This window comes from Hylobates moloch, unplaced genomic scaffold (assembly GCF_009828535.3).
Source record: "Hylobates moloch isolate HMO894 unplaced genomic scaffold, HMol_V3 SCAFFOLD_24, whole genome shotgun sequence".
Classification (NCBI taxonomy): domain Eukaryota; kingdom Metazoa; phylum Chordata; class Mammalia; order Primates; family Hylobatidae; genus Hylobates; species Hylobates moloch.
This window is the reverse complement of record NW_026652299.1, coordinates 18,803,633-18,827,198: the sequence shown is the minus strand read 5'-3', so window position 1 is coordinate 18,827,198 and position 23,566 is coordinate 18,803,633. Positions and strand designations below refer to the sequence as shown.

At 39.4% G+C, this 23,566-nt stretch overlaps 1 protein-coding gene and 1 long non-coding RNA gene across 7 annotated transcripts in view; one reads left to right on the top strand and one right to left on the bottom strand.

Moving 5' to 3' along the window:
- Positions 1-23,566, bottom strand: part of NCKAP5 (NCK associated protein 5) — a 998,748-nt gene that overhangs the window by 240,585 nt on the left and 734,597 nt on the right. The window lies entirely within an intron of this gene.
- On the top strand, positions 557-22,804 carry LOC116463008 (uncharacterized). The gene is made up of 3 exons (XR_009211883.1): positions 557-607; positions 2,072-2,113; positions 22,642-22,804. It is a non-coding gene; the product is annotated as an uncharacterized LOC116463008 (long non-coding RNA).

The following is a 23,566-nucleotide window of genomic DNA, read 5'->3' as shown; positions in this document are numbered from 1 at the left end:
TCTAAGTATTCATCTAAGGAAATAATCTAAATGTTTATTTAAAATGTGCACAAATAGAAGGGTGCTGGTTGCTGCACCAGATGTGATGAACCTAAGACTAGATGGACCATTTGATGGATCTGCTAGACTTGTGGCTAAGGGCATCCAGTGTCTCCTCCCTGAGTTTATACTATGGGGAAGGAAGTCTGAATGGTGAACAGTGGCATACTGTGCAGAACTGTATCACATGAGAAGACGAGAGGCCGTCCTGTGTGCTGCACAGCCTGACCTGGTGTCATTCCTACAGAGAAAGGAGCAGGAGGCTAAAGGGGATGAGGCTATTTCCAAACATAATTTGGGAACTGCTGCTCTAGTCACCAAAATCTCACTTTGGGGCCCAGGAGGGAAAGGCATGTTCCCTTCATTTTCTTGGACAGGAAGCAGGGTGATGGCAAAGCAATAGGGGCTACATCCTGAGAACAAGGCACCGCAGAACTCTCAGGATAAGCAGTTCTGGAATATTGCGAACACAGAATACAGCCCACTGGTTGGGGCATCAGAATCCCTGTGGGGGTGCCCTGAGTAGTGGTCACAGAGAGGGGCCTTCGCTAAGCTGCTTTCAATCCAGGTTTGTGTGTGAGGGCGTGTCAGTCACAAATAGAAGATGTTTTTATGACTGTACGTATGAATGTCCTGGGAACTTCTGAAATAACTGGGGGAAAGTTTCTTGTGGGGAAGAGTGAGCAGAGCCTCTGTGACTGTTGGGAGTGGTGGAAGACAGAAAAGAGCTAGCCACACTCAGTTTCTTAATGTGACCTAATCTGACCCCAGAGGCAGATGGCTTAGGGAGACTTGGGGATAATATTTATAATACGGTAAATTTGGAAACAGATAAAATTCCCAACACTAGAGGATTGGTTAAGTGAATTATCACACATCCATACAATGTGAGGCGGGGCTATGACTCAATAAATGTGTATACTTCCTGTGTATTTCACAGCCTCACTACATTCATTCTCACTGTTACCCCAAGGGAACCTTTAGACCTCGTGAGCAGAGGCAATGCTCAGAGAAATTGACTGCCAAAGTAAAGACAGAAATGTTCATGTTTGCAGAGCCTGCCCTCTTTTTTTTATCAGCAAGTAAAGATGAGAAATACTACTGCAGAGGCAAATTGGGATAGGCAGGGGACCTGCTATATTGTGCCTTGGGTTAAGAACTTCCCTAGGCACAGACTGACCATAGAATTTATGATCGAACGTGACAGAGGGCATTAGCCGGATGAGTAACTGGGACTCAGAGTACCTTACTTTGCATGGGGCTGGTTGATCCTAGGCCACTGTTACAAACGGATCATTATGTAACCATTAAAGTGACAGCATAAAAACACACATCATAAAGTGGAAAGGTTCCACTGTGACATTATTAAAAATCACGTTACAAAAAGGCTTGTATTGTAGGATCCCATTAAAATAGGAAGAGGCATACAGAAGAATGACTGGCGTGTAGATGCCAGAAAGAATGATTATTTCTGTATTAACTGTATAAGAGGTTATTTGAATTCTGTGGTTTTCCATCTTTCTATTAATGGACATTTATTGCTTGTAAAATTAAAGTTTATATTAAAATGTGAAAGAAAGTTAGTCAACTTAGGACCAAAAGTACAGTTTGTATGTGGCACTAGCTGCTTAATTTTGAAATTCAATTTCTAGACCACCTTTGGAATCATCACTACGATTTTACTATGGATTCAAATGATGATTTTCTCAAGGGCATGATCTGTATCTTATTTCATCTCTTTACTTTTTTGGAGGGGTTAGAATAACCCAGTTCATAGCTGTGATGTAGGTTAGCATGTGGCTGCCTTCCTGGGTAAGTCAAATTGAAATATTCTACTTTAAGTCTTGATTCTCTAATGCAAAACTGATGGAAGTGCAAGAGTGGAGTAGACCCAATAATGATGACAACTAATGTTTATGGAATGGTTTCCATGTACCTGTGTGCCAGGTACTGCTGTAGGCTCTTTGTGTGCTTTATTTACTTCTCACAATAATCATATGACAAAGGAACTCTTAACATCCCTTGTTTACAGATAAGAAAGCTAAGCAGAAAGATGTGCAGTGACTTGTCCAAGGTAACTGAAAATATGTAATCTACTCTTGATCTGCCATGGCTTTGATGAAACTAGCAAGCCACTCTTGAGTTTGGCAGAAAAATGACTTATAATAATTTTCAATGCTTCATTATGGTTTTAGAAAATGACTTTTAAAAAACTTTAATATATACTTTTGATAACTCATTTATAAGATCCATACGTTTGGCTGCTCATCATAATTTACACTGTGTTCTGATGTTATACAGAAGAGGGCATTAAAATGATAGTTCATTGCCCTTATTTAACTGCCAGGATTGGTAATTTTCATTTTGTCCTTTAATCTGTTGGATCAGTTTGCTCATTTGTTATAAAAACTTGATAACATTTTAGTAAAGATATTTTTCTGCTTTAAAATTTATAATAGTTGATTATTATGATTAGTATTTACAGTTGCTAACTTGAAGAACAAACATAAACTAGGCAAATATAGGGAAAATATTATTTCACATTCTTTGACTTTATTGGCTGCAGAGATGGGAAAACAGCCCTACAGGTGCACCTTTGTCCACCTGTGGGGCTTAAACATCCAGCTCCCATGAGCTCTTTATTGAGGCCATCAGAAACACAGGCCTGTGACTCCGATTCCTTTTAATGTGTCTTTGGGCTCCATCCTACACCATGTGTTGAGTACTATCAGTGGGTTACAGCAAGACTTCTCTCCAATCACTCTGTCACTTAACTCTAAATCCCACTTATACCATTTCATAAATTTAGTTTCTCTGGGGATCCTCCTCCTCCTCTGCAGGAGGACCAATTTAAATCGTCCTTAAATCATCACATTAAACACTAGCTATCACTGGCTGCAAGGGAGCCAAGAAGTATATTATACCAGGTCTTAAAATGCTGTCCATGCCTTTTTAATTTTACCATAAAATCCGAGATAGCTATTTGATCGTGAAGGATTTAATAAGTTTACCTTTTAAACTAATGGACTATAATGAGCTCCTTAAATTTTGCATGTAAAAACCCACAGGTTGGGAAACTTTCAATTTCTCCTTAATAACTCATCACTATAAATCAGATTCCTTTAATATACTATGCATCAACATTGCAATGGGCTCAGAAGGATCTGGTACCATTTTCTTCCTGATGTCTCAGCCACAAGGAAAGGCTGGTTTATTTCTGAAACGTAGTACTTAAAGCAATTTCATTTTATTTCCCTCTACAGAAGATATCAGATATTTAAGCACTCCCATAAAAGATCTACCCTTAGGTATTTCATAATGACCTGTTCCTTGAGGATTTCCTTAGTTTCTCTCTTGCTAGAAAAGAAATTAAAAGAAATAGATCTTAGGGTGTGTCATGGTACATTCAGCATATATTTTGTAATACTGTTTTTTTTCATAGCCAGTAGTTAAATATTAACAGTAGAACTCATTTATTGGATCATTTCTCCTCCAATTAAAATATAACACTAATGATTATAATGATGATGACATTATAACATCCATGATGATGACAATGCTATTATAAAATAATGTTAACTTGGTCCTTCTCCAAAGCTTTGCATTTCTCCAGATTTCTAAAACAAGAACAAAAAAGACAATAAAACACAAGTGATTGAAAGGACAGTATAATGTAAATAACAATAATGCTTTCTGAAGATTCCAAGTTTAGAAATAGCCATGAAAAGAAATTCCAAGTTTAGAAATAGCCATGAAGAGAAATTGCTGCCTGAATTACACAGTAAATCACAATCTGATGCCTAAAGGCTTTTGATAGTGAAAGGTCTACACATTGCCAAATATCGGGATGAAAGCTTCATGTTTTCAAATATCCAGTATCAAACAAAACAAGGATATTCCCAGTTCACCTGGAGTTGGCACCATGGTAAGTCACAAATGATCTGGGTGAACTTCTTAAACAAATGATGAATTTATTGTTTCATTTCATGGACCTACAAGCCATAGTCAAAGGGGGAAACAGAAATTGTCCAGCTTCTTTTCCATCAACCTAACTAATATGGCAACTCATATAGCAAACTGGATTTGCAGTGACAAGAGAGGAAGCCAATTCACATGCATGGGTGGAGTGGGAGTGGTGATACAGCCTTCTTGGTCTAGGGGATGGAGAAGGGAAAGAAAAATGCACTTTCAGGTAGAGCACTCCCAGGATGTGTTTACTTCAGCTAAAAATTCATCAATTACCCTGCCACAGAGAATACCAAGATGATAGTACAGCATATAATCAAAGAAGGTGGAGGCACAGAGGCCCTGGCAGAGACTGTGTCTGTCTATCTTGCTTCGAATGTGTGCTCTACACAGCAGCACATGCAGCTTGCTGGATTCTGGGCACATGGAGAGAAGGGTGGGCGGGAACCACTGCTGACAGAGTCATTTACTGAACATGCAAACTGGCTAAAGGAAATTAATGTTAACACCAATCACAAGATTAAATACACAACATTTGATGCAAAATCAATAGTGGGATGATGGTATAGCTTCTGAAAACAGGTGGAGTTGATCTTAAAGAAATCAGATCAGCAACGACAGACAAGAAGAACAGAAGAGACAAAGGGCAGAAGAAAGAGAAGGAAAGAAAAAGATAAAGCAAAAAAAAATGAGAAGGAATAAAGAAAATATGATCTCTAGAAGATGACATCTATACTTCTACAGGACGATGCATCAACTCTAGGGAAATTTAGGGCTTATATGAAATATAGAAATTTGACTCAAAGTGACTGGAAGATGCTGAGTCTATTTTTCACACAGCTCCAGAATGAACAGTAAGTATCTGCAAAGTTATGAAGAGAGGCCAAGTCTTGCTTGTATCTATCTTAGTTATCAAAGGGCAGAAAAGGGACCTCTGTGGCCTGGATGCTGTTGCTGGTTGAAATGTGCATTGCTGGAGCCAATTTTAAAATCCAAGTAGCAAGTTCATGGTTCCTTGGCTACTGCCTGCATACCTACATTGCCCAACTGAGTGGACCACCAGGACCCACCGTATTCCCCTCTCCCCCTTTGCCATCTGGGCTTTTCATTAATTTTTTTTCTTTTAAATTAAGTTCCTATGCTATTTCATGACAGGAAGTTTTGTGTGATGTATCTATACCAGCTCTGAAGTCAGACAGTTCACAACTCAGTTTCACCATTTCAGTCAGATAGTTATGTGACCAAGGGCAGGTTACTGGTCCTCTCTGAGGTCCTAGGTAGGAATAACAACACATACCACAGAGGAGGAGCTGTTTGCTCATTTTGCTTTCACATACTAGAAACGTTCACAATTATTCTCCATCCTACACCATGTGTTGAGTACTATCAGTGGGTTACAGCATCATGTAAAAAGTTAGGCACAGAAAAAAGGACCCCTTTTTGTTGATGGATTCTACCAAAAAAAAGTGGGAGACAAAGGGAAAGGAGAGGGCCAAGAATTAAGAAAGTTCCTGTAAGAAAATTCAACACTTGCCTGGGGGTGCTGTGTGTTGACTTTCCATAGCATGAGGCCTGGTTCAAGGGACTGTATGTCATGTTCCATTGAGAGCATATATATATACACACATATATATATATGGAAGAACTTATATATATGTTAGTTTATATATATGTATGTGTGTATATATATATGTGTATATATATACACACACATACATATATATACACATATATGTGTGTATATATACACATATATGTGTATATATACACATACATATATACACATATATGTATGTGTATATATATACATATATGTATGTGTATATACATATATGTATGTGTATATATACACATATATATGTATGTGTATATATATACATATATATGTGTGTGTGTATATATATACATATATATATATATATATATATATGGAGGAACTAGGCTGTCCTTTGAGGGCTGGGTCCTTCTACTCCTCATTAGCTCAGAATGCACCTCTCTATTCTCCTTATTTAAAACTGTATTAAACTGACAATTCTACTTGATTGAGATCCTGATCTCCCCTGTGGCATTTAGGCCTTAATGTATGGCACTACAGTTAAGTATCATCAGCTCCCAGCCCACTAGTGTGAAATCCAAGAATCAAAGTCCATCATTAGCAGGAAAGACATTGACTGAACTGTATATATTCCCAGAGAGGATCTTCTCATCCTTAAACCCTTCCTTGGTTTTTCTCATCCTCTCATGAAGCTTTATCTGCCATTCCTAGGTTGATGAAACCTCAAAGTAAGCCCCCACAGGAACCTCATGTACCAAACTGAACCCTTTGTCTCTCTCTCCAATCTTCTCTGTTGTGGAGGATCCAGAAACTAGGGTTTAATCCTCCTTCTCCAAGACATGGAGACCTCCTTCTCACCCAACATTCCCACCTGAAACAGGCCCTCAATCCTGTAGATTCTCCCTTTTTAACATTCCTCAAACAAGTGTCCCACTGCAACTAATTATAACTTTTTTCTTCATTGTAAGCTGGGTTCTCAGATTCTAGATAGCTCAATATAGCATCCCCATAACAAATATTTATCGAGTTGTCCACTAGGTACTAGAAATATGCAGGTGGATAAGTAAAGAGCCATTGCAATGCTGCTAGGACAGTGAGTATATGATGCTATTGGGCATGCACAGGAGGGATGTCTAACCTAGTCTTTGATAGCTCAGAGAAGGCCTCCTGGAGGAAGTGGCAATCATCTTGCCTTTGAAGGCTGAGTGCAGGTGTGTTAGCCAAGTATAGCATCAGTTGATGTTTCCTGGGCCAACATCAATTACCTATCTTTGGGAAAGAGTACCTTGACTTACTAGGAACCTCTTCCCCTACCCTACAAGTCACTGTTCCTGTGATTTGGTTGGAGCTGACTCCAATACAGCACCTCCACTCTTCCTGCTTTCTGGGTGGGAATGTAATACAGGTTTGGCCATTCGGTGCATTCCAACCCCATGGCCTCAGTGACTGCTTCAGAGATGAGCCCATGATTCTATCAGAGCCAATATCAGGACTTTTGCTGGGAGGTGCTTAGTTTCCATGGACATGACTGTGAGCCCAAGATGTAGGTCTAGAAATGTTGGCCACTATTTTGCTACCCTGTACTGAGAGTCTGCCTGAGAACACAGCAGAGAGATGGACAGAAAAAGACACCTGATTCTGATGACACCATCTGGGTTCATGAACACAGTTATGCAGGGAGCTACTTCTGAGTAAACACACTGCCAGAACCACTGTGAGTTAGGTTTTCTGCCATTTGTAACTAACAAAGTTCTTACTAATGCACTAAGGAGGAAAAGAGTATTCTAGGAGGAGGGAATCATACATGTAAAAGCTCGGAGACCAAGACACTTTGACCCATTCTATGTACAAAGTTCTATGAGACCAGAGAGTAGGAGAGAAGAGTCACTTGGAGAAGAAGCTAGAAAAGTTAAGAGCCAGCCTTCTCCAGTAGTGTTGTTCTGCCAGAGTCACTGTCATAAAATGCAAATGTGATCATGCAATTCCTCTCCCCTACTTAAAATACTTTAATGAGACCCCAAAGGTTTTAGGATGAAGTTCAAACCCATTAGCTTGGCACCCAGGGCTTTTGATGACCTGGCTGTTCCTTCTCTCTCTGGACTCATCTCCCACATCTCTCCCATGGGCAACCTGTGCTCCAGTTAAATTAAACTACTTGTAGTTTTCCAAACAGGGCATGCTGTTTCATGCCTTCATGTTGCAATGCATTATATAATTTAATCCTCACAAGGGACCCCATGAAGTGCATATTATTATCCTGATTTTCCCAGAAGTATAGAGAAGTTGAGGAGCCTCAAAAATCATACAGCCAGCAAGACAGAGATCTAGGATGTGAACACATATGTGTGACACCAAAGCTCTCCTTCTTTCTTTTCTACTACCACTCATTCCAGTTCTTTTAACTTCTGGTCACGGACCTTTATGTTGCACAGCCTGGTCTTTTAACGGAATCAATAAAATTTCAGAATTTCAAGAGTGGGGGCTGGAGGGATGCATAATGTTCAATTTAAAGCTACTTTGCTACTAAAATCAACACAACTGCATCTTCTTCTTCCAGTCCGCATTTTTTTTTAGCATCTCCTTCATGCCAGGCACTGTGTGGAAAGATGGTGCTACAGAGGTAAACTAATCCAGCTACAGTCCTTGCCTTCATAGGCTTTCAGTAATCTATTCCTCACACTTAATTCTCCTGAGAAGGCTTCCTGGATACACTTGAGAATGAACTCCACTTTGCTTATACAGACACATGGAACTCCATCACTGCTGTTGCTGAGAAAATATCACTGGCTGCATTATTTTCAACTGCTGCCCACGAGTTATATCAGAGATTAATTGATCAGCGAAATGGGAAAATGCAGAGAATAGACAAGGAATAAATCGATGAAGGAAAAAGTGTTCTGTGTCTTCTATACCTGGGATCAATTGTGTTACAGCTCACTCAGAGAGGCACCAGATTGCAAAACAGCCTGCTTGCAAGGGGTCACGAATAGGGCAAATCACCAGCTTAATGACATACGAGATTTTCATTCTCTTATTTATAACCAATTTCTCACTAAAGTGAACAACATTTCTTAATGGTACAATTCTGCAGAAGAACAAACTAGAAATGTTTTCTTTTCTTCTAATTGGGACAAAACTGATCATCACCTAATAGGCTCTTTACAGAGAATAAAATAAACGAAACTAAAAAAAATGCTCAGCACAAATTGGACACTAAGGATTAAATGAAAATAAAAGGACAGTTTTGTTTCATTTTTAGCTCAGATCTTTAAAGGTACTGTTAGAAAAATCTAATAATTGTTTTGTAACTCTTATTTGGTAGAAAAAGCTAATTATTATTAAAAATTATAATAAAAAGGAGAAAGGATTGTCGAGAAGTGAAAAATTAAAAGGGAGATTTCCAGTGTTGAAAAAGCACCCTTTATGAACATAAAAATATATCAGTCTGTCCTCCCCTAACCATATCTGGATGGGATCTGACACATTAAAAGCTGGACGTTAGCCCAGTTAGCCTGAGTGAGAAGTGATTCAGGAGACACCAGACATAAACCAAATGGCTGGCCCCATAACCAGTGGGTAAAAGATGCTTGCTGTCCAGCAGGGTCTGCAGAGCCAAGTGGTCACAGTGCCCAGAGAAGCCCCCTTGGGCAGGCGACCCCCACAAACCTCAGCTCCTACTCCTGGGCAGGGGCTTTTACAGTCCTGAAAATGCTATGCTACAGAAGAGACATTCTGCGAGTGAAAAAAAGCCATTATTCCACCCAGGAAAAAGATGATTTTTTTTTCCATAACCTCAGTGGCCAACAAAAAGTGGATTCATTTTTCTTGTGCTGTACTCTGGGCCCATAAAATAGTTTCAGGATCTCAAAAAGACGACGTTGTAGATGGAAGTTTTGTTGCAATAAGCCAGCCAGAAGTGAGAATGATTTTAAAAGACTGAATTTTTAAAATGCTCTAAACCCAAAGATTAAGAAAATATAAAATATTACAGATAGGTCACTCCTTTTGTGTTGTGTGAATTAATCATGTTTATTCAATGAGTCCCACTTTAAATGCATCATGTCAAATCCTAAAATATTATTCTTAATTCTTTTAAAATTACATGACATTTTCTCTTATCAACACAGGCCAATAAAATACAAACAGGCATAATTGGTGCAAGACAACCCTTAACAGCTAGTCTAAGTTAATCCACTGGCATGGATTAGATTATGAAAGGTTTAAATAACTAATCTCAAAGTCTTACATATACATCAAGGATTTCATTTGACTAAGCTTAGTGATTATTTGAGTGTTAACCAGAGTAACTTGAGAGGCTATAAAACCCATGCCAAATCACGTTCAATTACATGAGACCTAGGGAGGTCTAACTGGAACTGCAGAATTAACATGAAAAAAATACTAAGGAATATTTTCATTATAGATTTATGAATGCGAAGTGGATTAGGACAGATTTTTTTTTTAAGCTAAGGGTGAAAAAATAGAGATTTAGTGAAAATTAGTTAGGGCAAAATGGTACCTTGTGATTTAGAATTGTATGTTTTGCATCTCATACCCCTACAGAGGCTGGCTGTGTCTTAGACACAGTAGTGATTTGCTTCTTTTGGGGGCAGTGGTCTTTTTGGCACCAAGGACCAGTTTCGTGGAAGATAATTTTTCCATGGACTTGGTTGGGGGGTGGGGAATGGTTTCAGGATGAAACTGTTCCACCTCAGATCATCAGGCACTAGATTCTTATAAGGAGTGCACAACCTAGATCCCTCACATGTGAAGTTCACAACAAGGTTTGCACTCCTATAAGAATCTAATGCTGGCCAGGCACGGTGACTCATGCCCGTAATCCCAGCACTTTCGGAGGCCGCGGCGGGCAGATCAGAAGGTAAGGAGATCAAGACCATCCTGGTTAACACGGTGAAACATCATCTCTACTAAAAATACAAAAAAAAATTTAGCCAGGCATGGTGGCAGGCACCTGTAGTCCCAGCTACTCCAGAGGCTGAGGCAGGAGAATGGCATGAACCCGGGAGGTGGAGTTTGCAGTAATCCAAGATTGCGCCACTGCACTCCAGGCTGGGTGACAGAGTGAGACTCCGTCTCAAAAAAAAAAAAAAAAAAAAAAAAAAAAAACGAATGCTGCCACTGATCTGACAGGAGGCAGAGCACAGGCAGTAATGCTCTCTCACCCACTGGCCCACTGCTCACCTCCTGCTGTGCGGCCTGGTTCCTAACAGGCCACAGACAGATAACAGGTCTGTGGCCTGGGGGTTGGGGACCCCTGTTTGGGGGGATAGTTAATTCTAGTCTAAAATTCATCTTCAATAGTTGAAGAAGTAACTTTGCCAATGTGAGAAAGTAAGGTAGGGGACAGAAAATTCTAAAATCAAGATTTCCTGACCACCAGGTGTTATGTTTTTTACTAGTCTTTTCTAAAAAATTTTACGGATTTAGTGGGTACAAGTGCAGTTGTGTTACATGGATATATTGTATAGTGGAAGTCTGAACATTCAGTGTAGCCATCACCTGAAGAATGTACATTGTATCCATTAAGTAATTTCTCATCCTTCACTCTTCTCTCACTCTCCCACCATTTTGGGTCTTCAATGATTATTATCACACATTCTATGTCCATGTGTACACATTATTTAGTTCCCACTTATAAGTGAGAAATTGTGGTATTTGACGCTCTGTTTCTGTTTCTGAGTTATTTCTCTTAGGATAATGGCCTCCAGTTCCATCCATGTTGCTGCAAAAGATATGATTTCATTCCTTTTAATAGCCAACTAGTATTCCATTGTGTGTATATACCACGTTTTCTTTATCCACTCATCCACTGATGGACACTTACGGTTGTGAATAGTGCTGATATAAACATGTAAGTGCAGGTATCTTTTTATGTGATGATTTATTTTCTTTGAGGTAGATGCCCAGTAGTGGAATTGCTGGGTCAAATGGTAGTTCTACTTTCAGTTCTTTGAGAAATGTCCATACCATTTTCCATAGAGGCTGTAGTGACCTACTTTCCCACAAATAGTGTAAAAATGCTGTCTTTTCTCTGCATCTCACCAACATTTGTTTTTGTTTTTGGTTTTTGTCTTTTTAATAATAGTCATCTGATGAATATAAGATAATATCTCATTGTGGTTTTAATTTGCATTTCTCCAATAATTAATGTTTAGCATTTTTTTCATTGCTTTTGGCCATTTGTATGTCTTCTTTTGAAAAATACCTATTCATGTCCTTTGCCCACTTTTTAATGGGGTTATTTGGGGATTTTTGTTGTTGTTGTTGAGTTCCTTGTAAATTCTGGATATTCATTTCATGTCGTAGTCACAGTTTACAAATATTTTCTCCCATTCTGCAAGTTGTCTCTTCACTCATTTATTTCCTTTGCTGTGGAGAAGCTGTTTAGTTTTATTAAGTCCCATTTGTCAATTTTTGTTATTGTTGCTTGTGATTCTGGGGTCTTAATCGAGAATTATTTGACTAGACCAATGTCCAAAAGAGGTTTCCCTAGGTTTTATTCTAGTTATTTTAATAGTTTCAGATATTACATTTAAGGCTTTGATTCATCATTATTAATTTTTATATGTGGTGAGAGACAGGGGTCCAATTTCATTCTTCTGCATATGGCAATCTAATTTTCCCAGCACCATTTATTGAAAATGGCATTCTTAGTGTATGTTTCTGTGAACTTTGTCAAAAATCAGTTGGCTGTAGGTGTGTGGCTTCATTTCTGGGTTCTCTATTCTGTTTCTTTGACCTATGTGTCTATTTTTATAGAAGTACCACGCTGTTTTGGTTACTATTGCCTCAAAGTATAATTTGAGGTCAGGTAATGTGATGTCTAACTTTGTTCTTTTTGCTTAGAATTGCTTTGGCTATTCAGGCCCTTTTGGTTCCATATTACTTTTAGGATTCTTTTTTTCCCAATTCTGTGAAAAATGACATTGGTATTTTGGTAGGAATTGCACTGAATATACGGATTGCTTTAGGCAGTATAGTCATTTTAACAATATTAAGTCTTCTGATCCATGTGCATGGAATATTTTTCCATTTGTTCGTGTCATCTACAGTTTCTTTAATCACTGTTTTGTATTTTTCCTCACAGAGATCTTTCATCTCTTTGGTTAAACATATTCCCAGGGTTCTTTTGTTTGTTTTGTTTTTTTGCAGTTCATTTAAATGGGATTGACTTGTAGATTTGGTTCTCAGCTTGTTATTGTTGTATAAAAATGCCACTGATTTTTGTATTTTGATTTTGTATCCTGAAACTTTACTAAATTTATTTATTAAATCTAAGAGTTTTTGGAGACATCGTTAGGGTTTTCTAGGCATAAGACCATATCATCAGTGAACAGAGGTAATGGGCTTTAATATTAAGAAGTTAGGCAAAGGGGTTCACCAAGATAAGTTCTCCTTCTATACCTTCTACTCTTTCTCATGTAGAAGAGGCAGAGCCATATTTTCACGAACTTTCTTGCATGTTGACTCATAATTGTTTTCCACTTTCACATGTATAAAATATATCTGTTTCTTAAGTAAAAGCAAAATTTCTTATCCTTCCCACATGCTTCTCTGAATCCTTTCTATAGTGCTTTGTGCATGGCTTTTGAATATAGTAGGAAACAGCACAGGATAGTGTTTAAGAGGTCAGACTGCTTGGGAATCCAATTTCAGCTTTACCACATATTAACTGACTGGCCTTGAATAAGTTAGTTAACTCCTCTGTGCCTCAGTATCTCCATCTGTAAAATGGTTATAACAATACAATTATCTTATAAGTTTACAGGGAGAATTAAATGAATTATTCCCGAAGCTCTTAGAACATCTGGCATGTGGTAAGCACTACGTATGATAAATTAAGATAAAATGCTTGCTGAATGACCAAATGTTTCTTTGCACCTACGCTAATTAATATTACTGATTAACTGATGAGGTTTCCCTAACCAAGACATGGTTTGTGTCTTTGCTAAACTGTGAAAGACTCTATCTCTTCTTTGAGATAAGCAGAAAGATAAATAATAGCTATGACACATATACTTATCTTGTAAGGTGCTTTGTAATTATTTATTACTTGCTGAAAAACTCAAGTGGGCAAGGGGAAGAACAAGGCAGTCATGTTAACATCTAAACCTCATTAAAGTTTCATCTTCTTTTAAAGTCCAGGAAGACAAATGAGCTACCAGAGGAATTTCCTCTCCTCTGTAAGGCTTATACAGGAATTTGAACATAACTATTAAAGTAAATTAAATAGAATTTACTAAATGGCCACATAACACTGTGGTGGGAGCTAAGGGAGCAGACAGAAGCAAACTATCAACTTTGGGTATGAATTTCAATGTCTGAGATGAAGTTAGACCTAGTCTAACTTCAAGACTCACGTGTGGTGGCTCATGCCTGTAATCCCAACACTTTGGGAGACCAAGGCAGAACAGATGGAGGCCAGGAGTTCAAGATCAGCCTGGCAAATACAGTGAGACCCCTTCTCTACCAAAACAAAACAAAACAAAATTAGCCGGGCATAGTGGTGTGCACCTGTAAACCCAATTTGATGGTATCTGGAGGCAAACAGTGGAGCCCCTATGCAGAGCACTCTCCCTTTCTACCACGTGAGGACACAGCAAGCAAGAAGGCAGAACTCTGCAGACCAGAAGCAAGCTCTCCCCCAACACAGAATCTGCCAGCACATTGATTTTGGATTTCGCAGCCTCCACAACTATGAGAAAAAAATGTTTTTTGTTTACACCACCTAGTCTATGGTATTTTATTATGTAAGCCCAAAATAAGACAGAGGCAATGAAAAAAAAAATCACACAAAACACTTTTCTTGCTCTAACCTATGACTGTTTGATACAGAATATTCTCAAAATTTACAATTAAAGTAGAGAATTTCTGGCTCTTTATGCAGATGTGATTGGCTTTGCTTGATTTGTGTTACCTGAGTTAACAAATAAAAGGTTAAAAAAACCTAAAAATATACTGTTAAGATTGTTCATATTTCAGAATCTGAAAAGTATTTTGGGAATGCAATTTAAGAAAATTAAATATAAAATATTATGATTCTCAGGAGAACGGTTTTAAAAGTTGCATCAAAAGGAAGCTATGTACAGAGTTGAATAAAGCCACAGCTGCCTTCTTCATCTAGGTGAGAACAGTTCTTTAGGGTCTAGGAGCAAGCATAGTAAAGCTCTGTGGAACTCTGCCTCATGGTCATCAATAGATGTGCTCTCTACAGTACAGGGGTAAATCAAACTCAGTATGATTTGCCTCATTTCTTTACTTCTCTCAGTTTTGTCTTCTCTTCTGCCCCATGTCCTTTTCCTATTATTGGTCACTGTGCTGGCTTTGTGACATGTCAACTTGGCTACAGTAAATTACATTTTTTCTGAATTCCCTTTGTTGTATATTTCAGATTAGGGTGAGCCACAAGAAAAATTCTTGGGAGATGAGTGGTGGGCGTAAAACAGCAGCTGTTGTGTAGCTCACACATGTTGTTGCTAATCTGCTGGTTTTTAAACTTGTGATTTGACCTGTCTGAGGGCATGCCTTGTGGACTTCAAGCCCCAGCATGAGATCCAGTGATAACAGCCTTGCAGAGACTACTTAACCAGCCTCCACAATAGTATAAGCCAGGTCCCTGTAACAAATCTCGTACTGGTTCTGCTTCCCTGGTCAAAATTTGAATACAGTCACTCTATTGACCAGGACGACCCTGTTGCAGTACATGGTTGTCTCCAGTCACCTGGCTGGTAGAATCCTCCAAATCTATGCGGAAGGACTAAAGGGCCCCCAAGAGGCTATGGTGATGGTGTGATAATTAATTTTATGTGTCAACTCGTGTGGGCTGAAGGATACCCAGAAAGCTGGTAAAACATTATTTGGGAGGGTATCTATGAAGCTGTTTCAAGAAGAAATGAGCATCAAAATCTGTAGACAGAGTAAAGAAGATCTGCCCTCCCCAGTGTGGGTAGGCATCATTCAATCACTTGATGGTGCAGAAAAGGTAAAAAAGTAGAAGAAGGGCACATTCTCTCTCTTTTTGAGCTGAGACATCCATCTTCTGCAGAAAGGCATAGGAGCTCCTGGCTCTCAAGCCTTCAGACTCTGGAACTTTTACCAGTGGCCTCCCAGTTCTCAGGACTTTGGACTTGATCTGAATTATACCACTGGCTTTCCTGGTTTTCCAACTGCAGATGGCAGATCGTGGGACTTTTTCCCATGTGAGCTAATTCCCATATTAAACCTCCTCTCCTGCCTCTCTGTATCTCCTATAGTTTCTGATTCTCTGAAGAATCCCGACTATACCAACAACTTCGAAATTTGGAAGTAACAGGTAATAACAATGATGCTGGGGATAGAAACATGACAGGCACACAGCATGTACTAAATGTAGGTTCCCAGTACTACAGACTCATTTTTTCCTTACCAACCACCCTATAAAATAGGTACCGTTACTTTATTTCCCTCTGTACTCTGAGGCACACGTGGATGAAATAACTTGCTAGTAAGTAGAAAGCCAAAAATTAAACTCAGGTACTCTGGCTCCAGAATCTGTGCTCTTCAATACTATTCCACTGTTCCAAATCAACGTAAATGTAATGGTTTCCATCCTCTGGCTACCCTGCCTTTTAGAAATTTTTCACAACAGAAAAATAGTGTGCTAGCCTGTGACAGTGCAGCCAGGAAACTTCAGTTCTGGTCCTGATTTCACCACTGACTGGCTGTTGTTAAAGCACACTAAATATGGCCTGAGAAGGACCCCGTACTTCTGTATCTGAGTGATTGTGGATGAACTGTAACCTAGCTTAACAGGCAGACTAATAGGCCTAATAATAGGCTAATAGACTAATAGGCCAAGCTCTAACCAATCCAGCCATCTGTTCCTCACTTCCAATTTCTGTATGTCACTTCCCTTTCTTCCCTTCTACCACGTGGCTGCGCTGGAGTCTCTCTGAAACTGCTGTGATACTGGGGGCTGCCCGATTCGTGAATCATTCATTGTTCAATTAAACACCTTTAAATTTAATCTGGGTGAAGTTTTTCTTTTATCACTGTGTAGCATTGGGCAGGTCATGCTAACTTCCTTATTTGTAAAATGATCTCAGTGCCCTCTTCCAGCTATAAAAGTTCACAATTCTATGGTGTTAAGGTTCTGATTATAATGTTAAAAGATCTTTGGAAAAAAGCTGCTCTATAAAATAAAATTAGGTAATAAAACCTACAACTGTATATTTGACTTCCTTGCATTTATTTTTCAGCCTCTTCCTACCTCAAAAATTATTCTGTAGCTCCCTAGGTAATTATAATAGTGATTTTTACCCTTTCCCATTGTGAGGACCCTGTTAATCACACACATGCAAAAAGAGTTGTGAAATTCCATAGAAGAAAAATACAAAACTGTAAGTTGAGAAAAAATACCATAGAAGGACATGTTACACTTGATAATGCTTTTAAGTAAAGTTAAATTTCACTAATTATAACAACATCTAGAGACATGTGAAAAAGAGTGCATATTCACTGTACAGGAAAAACTTTATGGAGTTACTGACCTACGGGATTTTTTTTTTTTTTTTTTTTTTTTTGAGACAGAGTCTCGCTCTGTCACCCAGGCTGGAGTGCAGTGGCGCGATCTCGGCTCACTGCAAGCTCCGCCTCCCGGGTTCACGCCATTCTCCTGCCTCAGCCTCTCCGAGTAGCTGGGACTACAGGCGCCCGCCACCACGCCTGGCTAATTTTTTGTATTTTTAGTAGAGACGGGGTTTCACCGTGGTCTCGATCTCCTGACCTCGTGATCCGCCCGCCTCGGCCTCCCAAAGTGCTGGGATTACAAGCGTGAGCCACCGCGCCCGGCCTGACCTATGGGATTCTTACAGTTACCTCTTCGTTTCCCTCTGGGTTCTCAGTTCCCACTCAGTGAGCTCCTCACTGGTAATCACCTCTTACAATTGTATGCAACTTGTTAAATGTAACTATGCTAAAAATCAATATACGCTGAAAGCCAAAAGGAGGACTGTTTTATATGCCACAGCTTTATTCTCTTTAGACTTACTGCCTATTTTTGTTTTGTTTTGTTTGTTTGTTTCATGGTTTTTAAATTGATAGATTTTTGGTAAGTATTATAAAAGTTTCTGATCTGGAGAAGTATCACCTTCTCCTCTTTATTTTTCTTTTCTTTTCTTTTCTTTTCTTTTCTTTTTTTTTTTTTTGTGTGTGTGTGTGTGTGCGTTGGCCTTCATTGTTATTTAGCGAAAGTTCCCCTAATTGTTAAAAAACCAAGAGGCAAGCATCAAGTTAGAGACAGGGAAAAAGTACAGAGTGAAAAGCAATTTTAAAAATTGGATAATCAGTCTAAGAAGAGTAGAGCTGGCCACTTTTAAAGGCCAAAGTCCAAACAAGATCTTTAAGAATTTGATAACACCAATGGTTATAAACTACTACTGGCACTCACTAGAAGGGTTAAGGCAACACTGCAATGGGAAAGGCGACAACTGCTCATTAGAAGGCAGACATCACGTAAACAGTCGCACTAGCTGTTTTCTTGTGTCTGAGCCTATGCCTAGAAGGGGTTTACTTTTTCCACAAAAGGGGAGAAACATACTATGATACCCCTGAATATACATCCTGGAACTCACTGCTTAAAGAACACACAGAAAAAAAGAAGGTCATGCAACCATCCCCAGGAAGTTACCAAAATTCATTCTTAGTTCCCATCTGGGGGCAACCCTGATGAGATACTGCAAGGGAAGAAAAGAAGGTTAAAGGTAAACAGGCATAGTTCAATATCACCACTTTAAGCAAATCTTTCCTGATTATCCTCTACATTTTTTTTTTTTTTTTTTGAGACAGAGTCTCACTTTGTTGCCCAGGCTGGAGTGCAGTGGTGTGATCTCGGCTCACTGCTAGCTCCGCCTCCTGGGTTCACGCCATTCTCCTGCCTCAGCCTCCCCAGTAGCTGGGACTACAGGCACCCGCCACCACACCTGGCTAATATTTTTGTATTTTTAGTAGAGACGGGGTTTCACCGTGTTAGCCAGGATGGTCTCGATCTCCTGACCTCATGATCCTGCCGCTGCGGCCTCCCAAAGTGCTGGGATTATCCTCTATTTCTAACCCTCAACCATGAGCTGAAACACCCTCACTTCTTCTATAGTTTGCCACACTTTGGTTATACACAACCATGGTTTGCACTATAAATATATGATACCTCTCTGTCTCTCCTATTAGACCATGAGTGAGGGTAGAGGAACTGGGTCTCATTCATTGATCTGTTCCCAGTTCCTAGCATGGTGTCTAACATATGGGAACTGCTCAGTGAGTGGGAAACGGAATTAAATATATTTATTAGTTTACTCTAGAGATCCAAATTTCAGGTAGGAATCCAAGAGAAATTTTTCCAAGTATGCATAACAATTATCAAACATTGTGTTTCTCAGGGATTGATGATAACTGCCTTTAATTGTATTTAAAGATAGGTAGTATTTATTCTTCTGGAATGTCAGAAAAGGCAATGGCAAAAAGCCTTCAATTTGGCTGTGATCCCAATTAAAATTCTTCAGCCCAAAAGAAATAGCTTTGATCTGATCAAAATGTATGAGTTTCTTTTTTTGTCACCATAATTTAAAGACAGAAAAAATGGTATTTAGGATTTACATATACATGTGGAGGCCAACCTCATTATGATGATTGTACTGAGAAGCCAGGAAGTTCTGAATCATAAATGTATTTTCAGAAAAGAATTGTATTTTCAGAGGGGGAAAAAAAAAGAGCTGCAACAATAGCTCTAATTTAACTGGAGACATTCACTACACAATCCCCGAAGAGCAGGATAAATTGTCGAGAGCATTAGCAGACTGTCTATTCATTTGGCATATTAGCATGAAAGGGGGCTTTTTGCCCAGTGGAGCCCAACCTCTTCTCTACAGGATCTTGCTTTTGAGATCTTTGAAACAAGTATTTCAAATACAGCACACTGAGATTTGCTCTAATCTTAACTATGGCATTAGAAAAGTCATTACAACTTTATGCATAAGTTGTTGGTATATGACCAAGTCAGAAATCTTGCCCTGAGGACCAACATCTACATAATAAGAGAAAATAGATACATGTGCAGCCAATTATTAGATACCTCTGGTGATGGCAACTAGAAACTACGTGAAGTTATGGATAATTCAACATGATAACAATCACTATATGGAAAAATGTTCCGGCTCATGCCTGTAATCCCAGCACTTTCGGAGATCCAGGTGGGCGGATCACTTGAGGTCAGGAGTTTGAGACCAGCCTGGCCAACAGGGTGAAACCCTGTCTCTACTAAAAATACAAAAACTAGCCTGACATAGTGGCGGGTACCTGTCATCCCAGCTACTGGGGAGGCTGAGGCACTAGAATTGCTTGAACCTGGATGTGGAGGTTGCAGTGAGGCAAGATCATGTCATTGCACTCCAGCTTGAGTCACAGAGTGAGACTCTGTCTCAAACAAAGAAAATTTTGTAAAAAAGTAAACGATGACCCCACAGTAAAACTATGAAAATCAAAGTTAAAGAAAAAAAACCTTTTAAATCAATTTATTTTACCTGAATTTATTAAAACATGTACATTTGTTAGACATTTATTAAAGACCTATTTGGTGCCAGACAAGGGTGATCATCTCTAAGACCCACAAACAAGGAGTTGTAAATGTTACCTAATGTGATGTGCTATCTCTAATGCCCTCTGGAATCCATCTGAGTGTGGGGAACTCTGTGGCTGGCTACACAACATCCATTTCACCACTTGTATGTGAATATATAAAAGTCATAGGATTGGTCACTATTGATTCCCTCTTCACAGCTAGCTGCCCTAATTTGTCTTGTCTAATTAAGGTTATGTTATCCGCTTTGTCAAAGTGATTGGGAAATATATCCCAGGGATAAACCAATCAGTACATGGCTTTTTTTCCCAGCTACAAGCGATTGGTTCAGGGAAGAGTACTTAATTGATTTTAGGTCCATGAAGGTATCTGGGAAGTGAAGGCTCCCTGGGAGCTTTTGTAAAGGATAGTTCTACATTTCTCAGGAACCCCTGTGAGAAATTTCTTGGGTGATATGTTAAGTAGATTTGTAGCTTGGATTGACTACAGCCATTTATCCACCTTGAAGCAAGCCATCTTAAGAATGATGTTAATGCATGGAAAGAGAAAAGCCAAGAAAACTACACAGAAAGATGGAGCCTGAGCCTTCACCAAATTGCAGCACAAGCTCAACCTATGTCTAGACTTCTTTGAACCTACGGCAGCTTGAGCCGAGTTTTTGTTACCTGCAGCCAGGGCATCTTAATTATTAAAACTGTAACAGGAACTGTGGCATCAGAGCTGATTTCTGAAAGAAAAATAGGATTTAGACAGGTGCAAGGTAGGTATGGGAATTGAGAGAGCCCTTTCTGGGACAGAAAATTATGGGAGCAAAAGCAAAGAGGTAGGAAAACATACAGTATGTTCAGGGTCGAGTCTGTCACACCAGAGGAGAGGTGGAAGGTGAAGCTGAAGGTAGGTTGGGAGTGGTGGGGGATTTTAGTGACCCTTCTGGAAAACTAACTGGCGGTGGAATGGGAGTTGGAGCAGAGGAGGAGAAGCAGATACAGGTGGTTGTTACCATCAGCTGGGCAAGTGCTCACAAAGACCCTTGCTCACACCTTGGCAGTGAAGATGGAGTAGAGAGGATGAGTTCAAACGCCATGCCAATGACAAGCTACTCATGATGTGGTGTCGCACTTCATGAGAAGCAAAGAGAGTAAGAAATGGACTATGAAGTTTAAGTCTGGGGACATCTGGTAAAGGCTGGTGCCATTAATCAGGAATGAGAATTCAGGCAGAAGAGTTAAACTACCTTAAATAATATTTTTTCTTTCTTTTTTTTTTTTTTTCCTTGAGACAGAGTCCCGCTCTGTAACCTAGGCTGGAGTGCAGTGGTGCGATCTCAGCTCACTGCAACGTCTGCCTCCCAGATTCAAATGATTCTCCTGCCTCAGCTTCCCAAGTAACTGGGATTATGGGCGCTCGCCACCATGCCCGACTAATTTTTGTGTTTTTAGTAGAGATGGGGTTTCACCATGTTGGCCAGGCTGGTCACAAACTCCTGACCTGAAGTGATCTGCCCGCCTTGGCTTCCCAAAGTGCTGGGATTACAGGCATGAGCCACTGCACCCAGACTGGAATATTTTCTATATAATTTCTTTAAAAAGTCATAGAAACAACCTAAATCCAAAATAACAAGGAGCTGAATGACTGGATAAATTACGGTACATTTCCTGAATGAGTGAAATACTCTGTAGTGAGATATTAACATTTCCCCATGGGTGACTCACTTGTCTGATAATATTTCCATGCCAGACACACCCCCATAATAAAGGTTCCTCATTCCGTGTGGCTGCACAAGGGGGTGGGTTACATGTTTATTTTTCAACACCATCTCTTTCTTTCTCCACCACAAATGGGTCCCTTGGCACTATACAGTTGAAAACTCTTGCTTGGGAGGATGTCAAGAAAAATTCTTTAGACTTGAAGAAAAATATAACCAAAAGAAACTGTTATCTGAGTATTGAAAATTTAGAAGACTATATACACATAGAAAAAAAGATACACACAAATGTGCTTACAGTAATTACTTCTGAGTGGTAGGATCTAGAGTATTTTTTTCTTTTACTTTTTATAGTTTCTATTTACTTTCTAAAATGCATATGTGTCAACTTTATAATTTTACAAGGACATCAATTATATTGGGTTCTTCAGAAGCAGATAATGAAGTGAGGGTTTGTGTGAAAATGATTTATGAGGCAGGGAATAATTTTTCACCAGCTTCCTCATTTGTTTAATAGTGATGATGTGAAAAAGAAACCAGTAGGTGAGTAGGGAAGTGAGAATCATCAAGGGAGGAGCCCCAGCAAAGGTGTCCTATTAAGCAAAGTCCCACTGAGGGTAGCTTGAGATCAACTTCTGCTGACCTGTAGAAGCTGGGGAATTTACTGGCCCTCCTCTAGTCAGTCACTGTTAGAGACCTGCTCCCGTAAATACGTCAATGCCCAGGAACTTCCGGTTCTTCTTGCAGGTAGGAAAATGTGGGGACAGACAGTCTGCCCACAAAGAGACACAGGTGCTGGCTGCTAGGAGCAGGCATGGGCATGGTAAAGGGATCTGAGGGAATACGCACAGAACAACGACTGCATTTGCTGGAGATGCTTACAAAATCTTACTGCTGTAATTAATAAATATGGAAACCTCTGTTTACTGACTGTGTTCATTCATATTAAAAACATTTACTTAAAAGAAAGAGGACTAAATAGTAATACATTGTTGGCTCAGCACTTCTTACTGGGAAAGGAGATTTGAAGAGTCTTACTTTTGTAAACCCTTTCCTAAGTGATACCTGCACCTTAAATGTCACATCTTATATTGCTTTATGTTCTCAGAGTTCACATTCTAAAACTCATACATTAGGAATTAGGACCAGTGGATATAAAAACTTGATGACCCCTGGGGACACCAAATCTTGATTGCTGCTTGTTGTTACAGAGGCAAGACAACTGAAGTTTGGGGAGAAAAATTCCCTTCCTGACAGCAACATGCCAGACCATTAAGAACTTTTGCAAAAATCAATATCGGTCTGAATTATTCAACTGGTGTACAACAGGATATAGTGGAATGTAAACTATTGGGCTCCCACCAAAGATTGTGGCTGGCATCCACTACAAATACCCAAAGTAAATACTCTCTAGGGAGGAAAACAGCGAGAGGAGGAGGAAACGTCAGGTTTCAGAAAATTAGCCAACCAAGCTCACCCAGCATAAATGCCCATGCACTGCCATATTTGCTAATATAGAGGGTGGACCCACTGGTACATTACATGTTGGGAAGATCCTCAGCTTCTTGCCATGTTTCACCGTGGACTAAACAAAGCTATTCTATCCTCTGAGCTTTTAAGCTCCCTTTTCAATAAATAAATCAGAAACTAAACATTTTGAAAGTCATCTCTT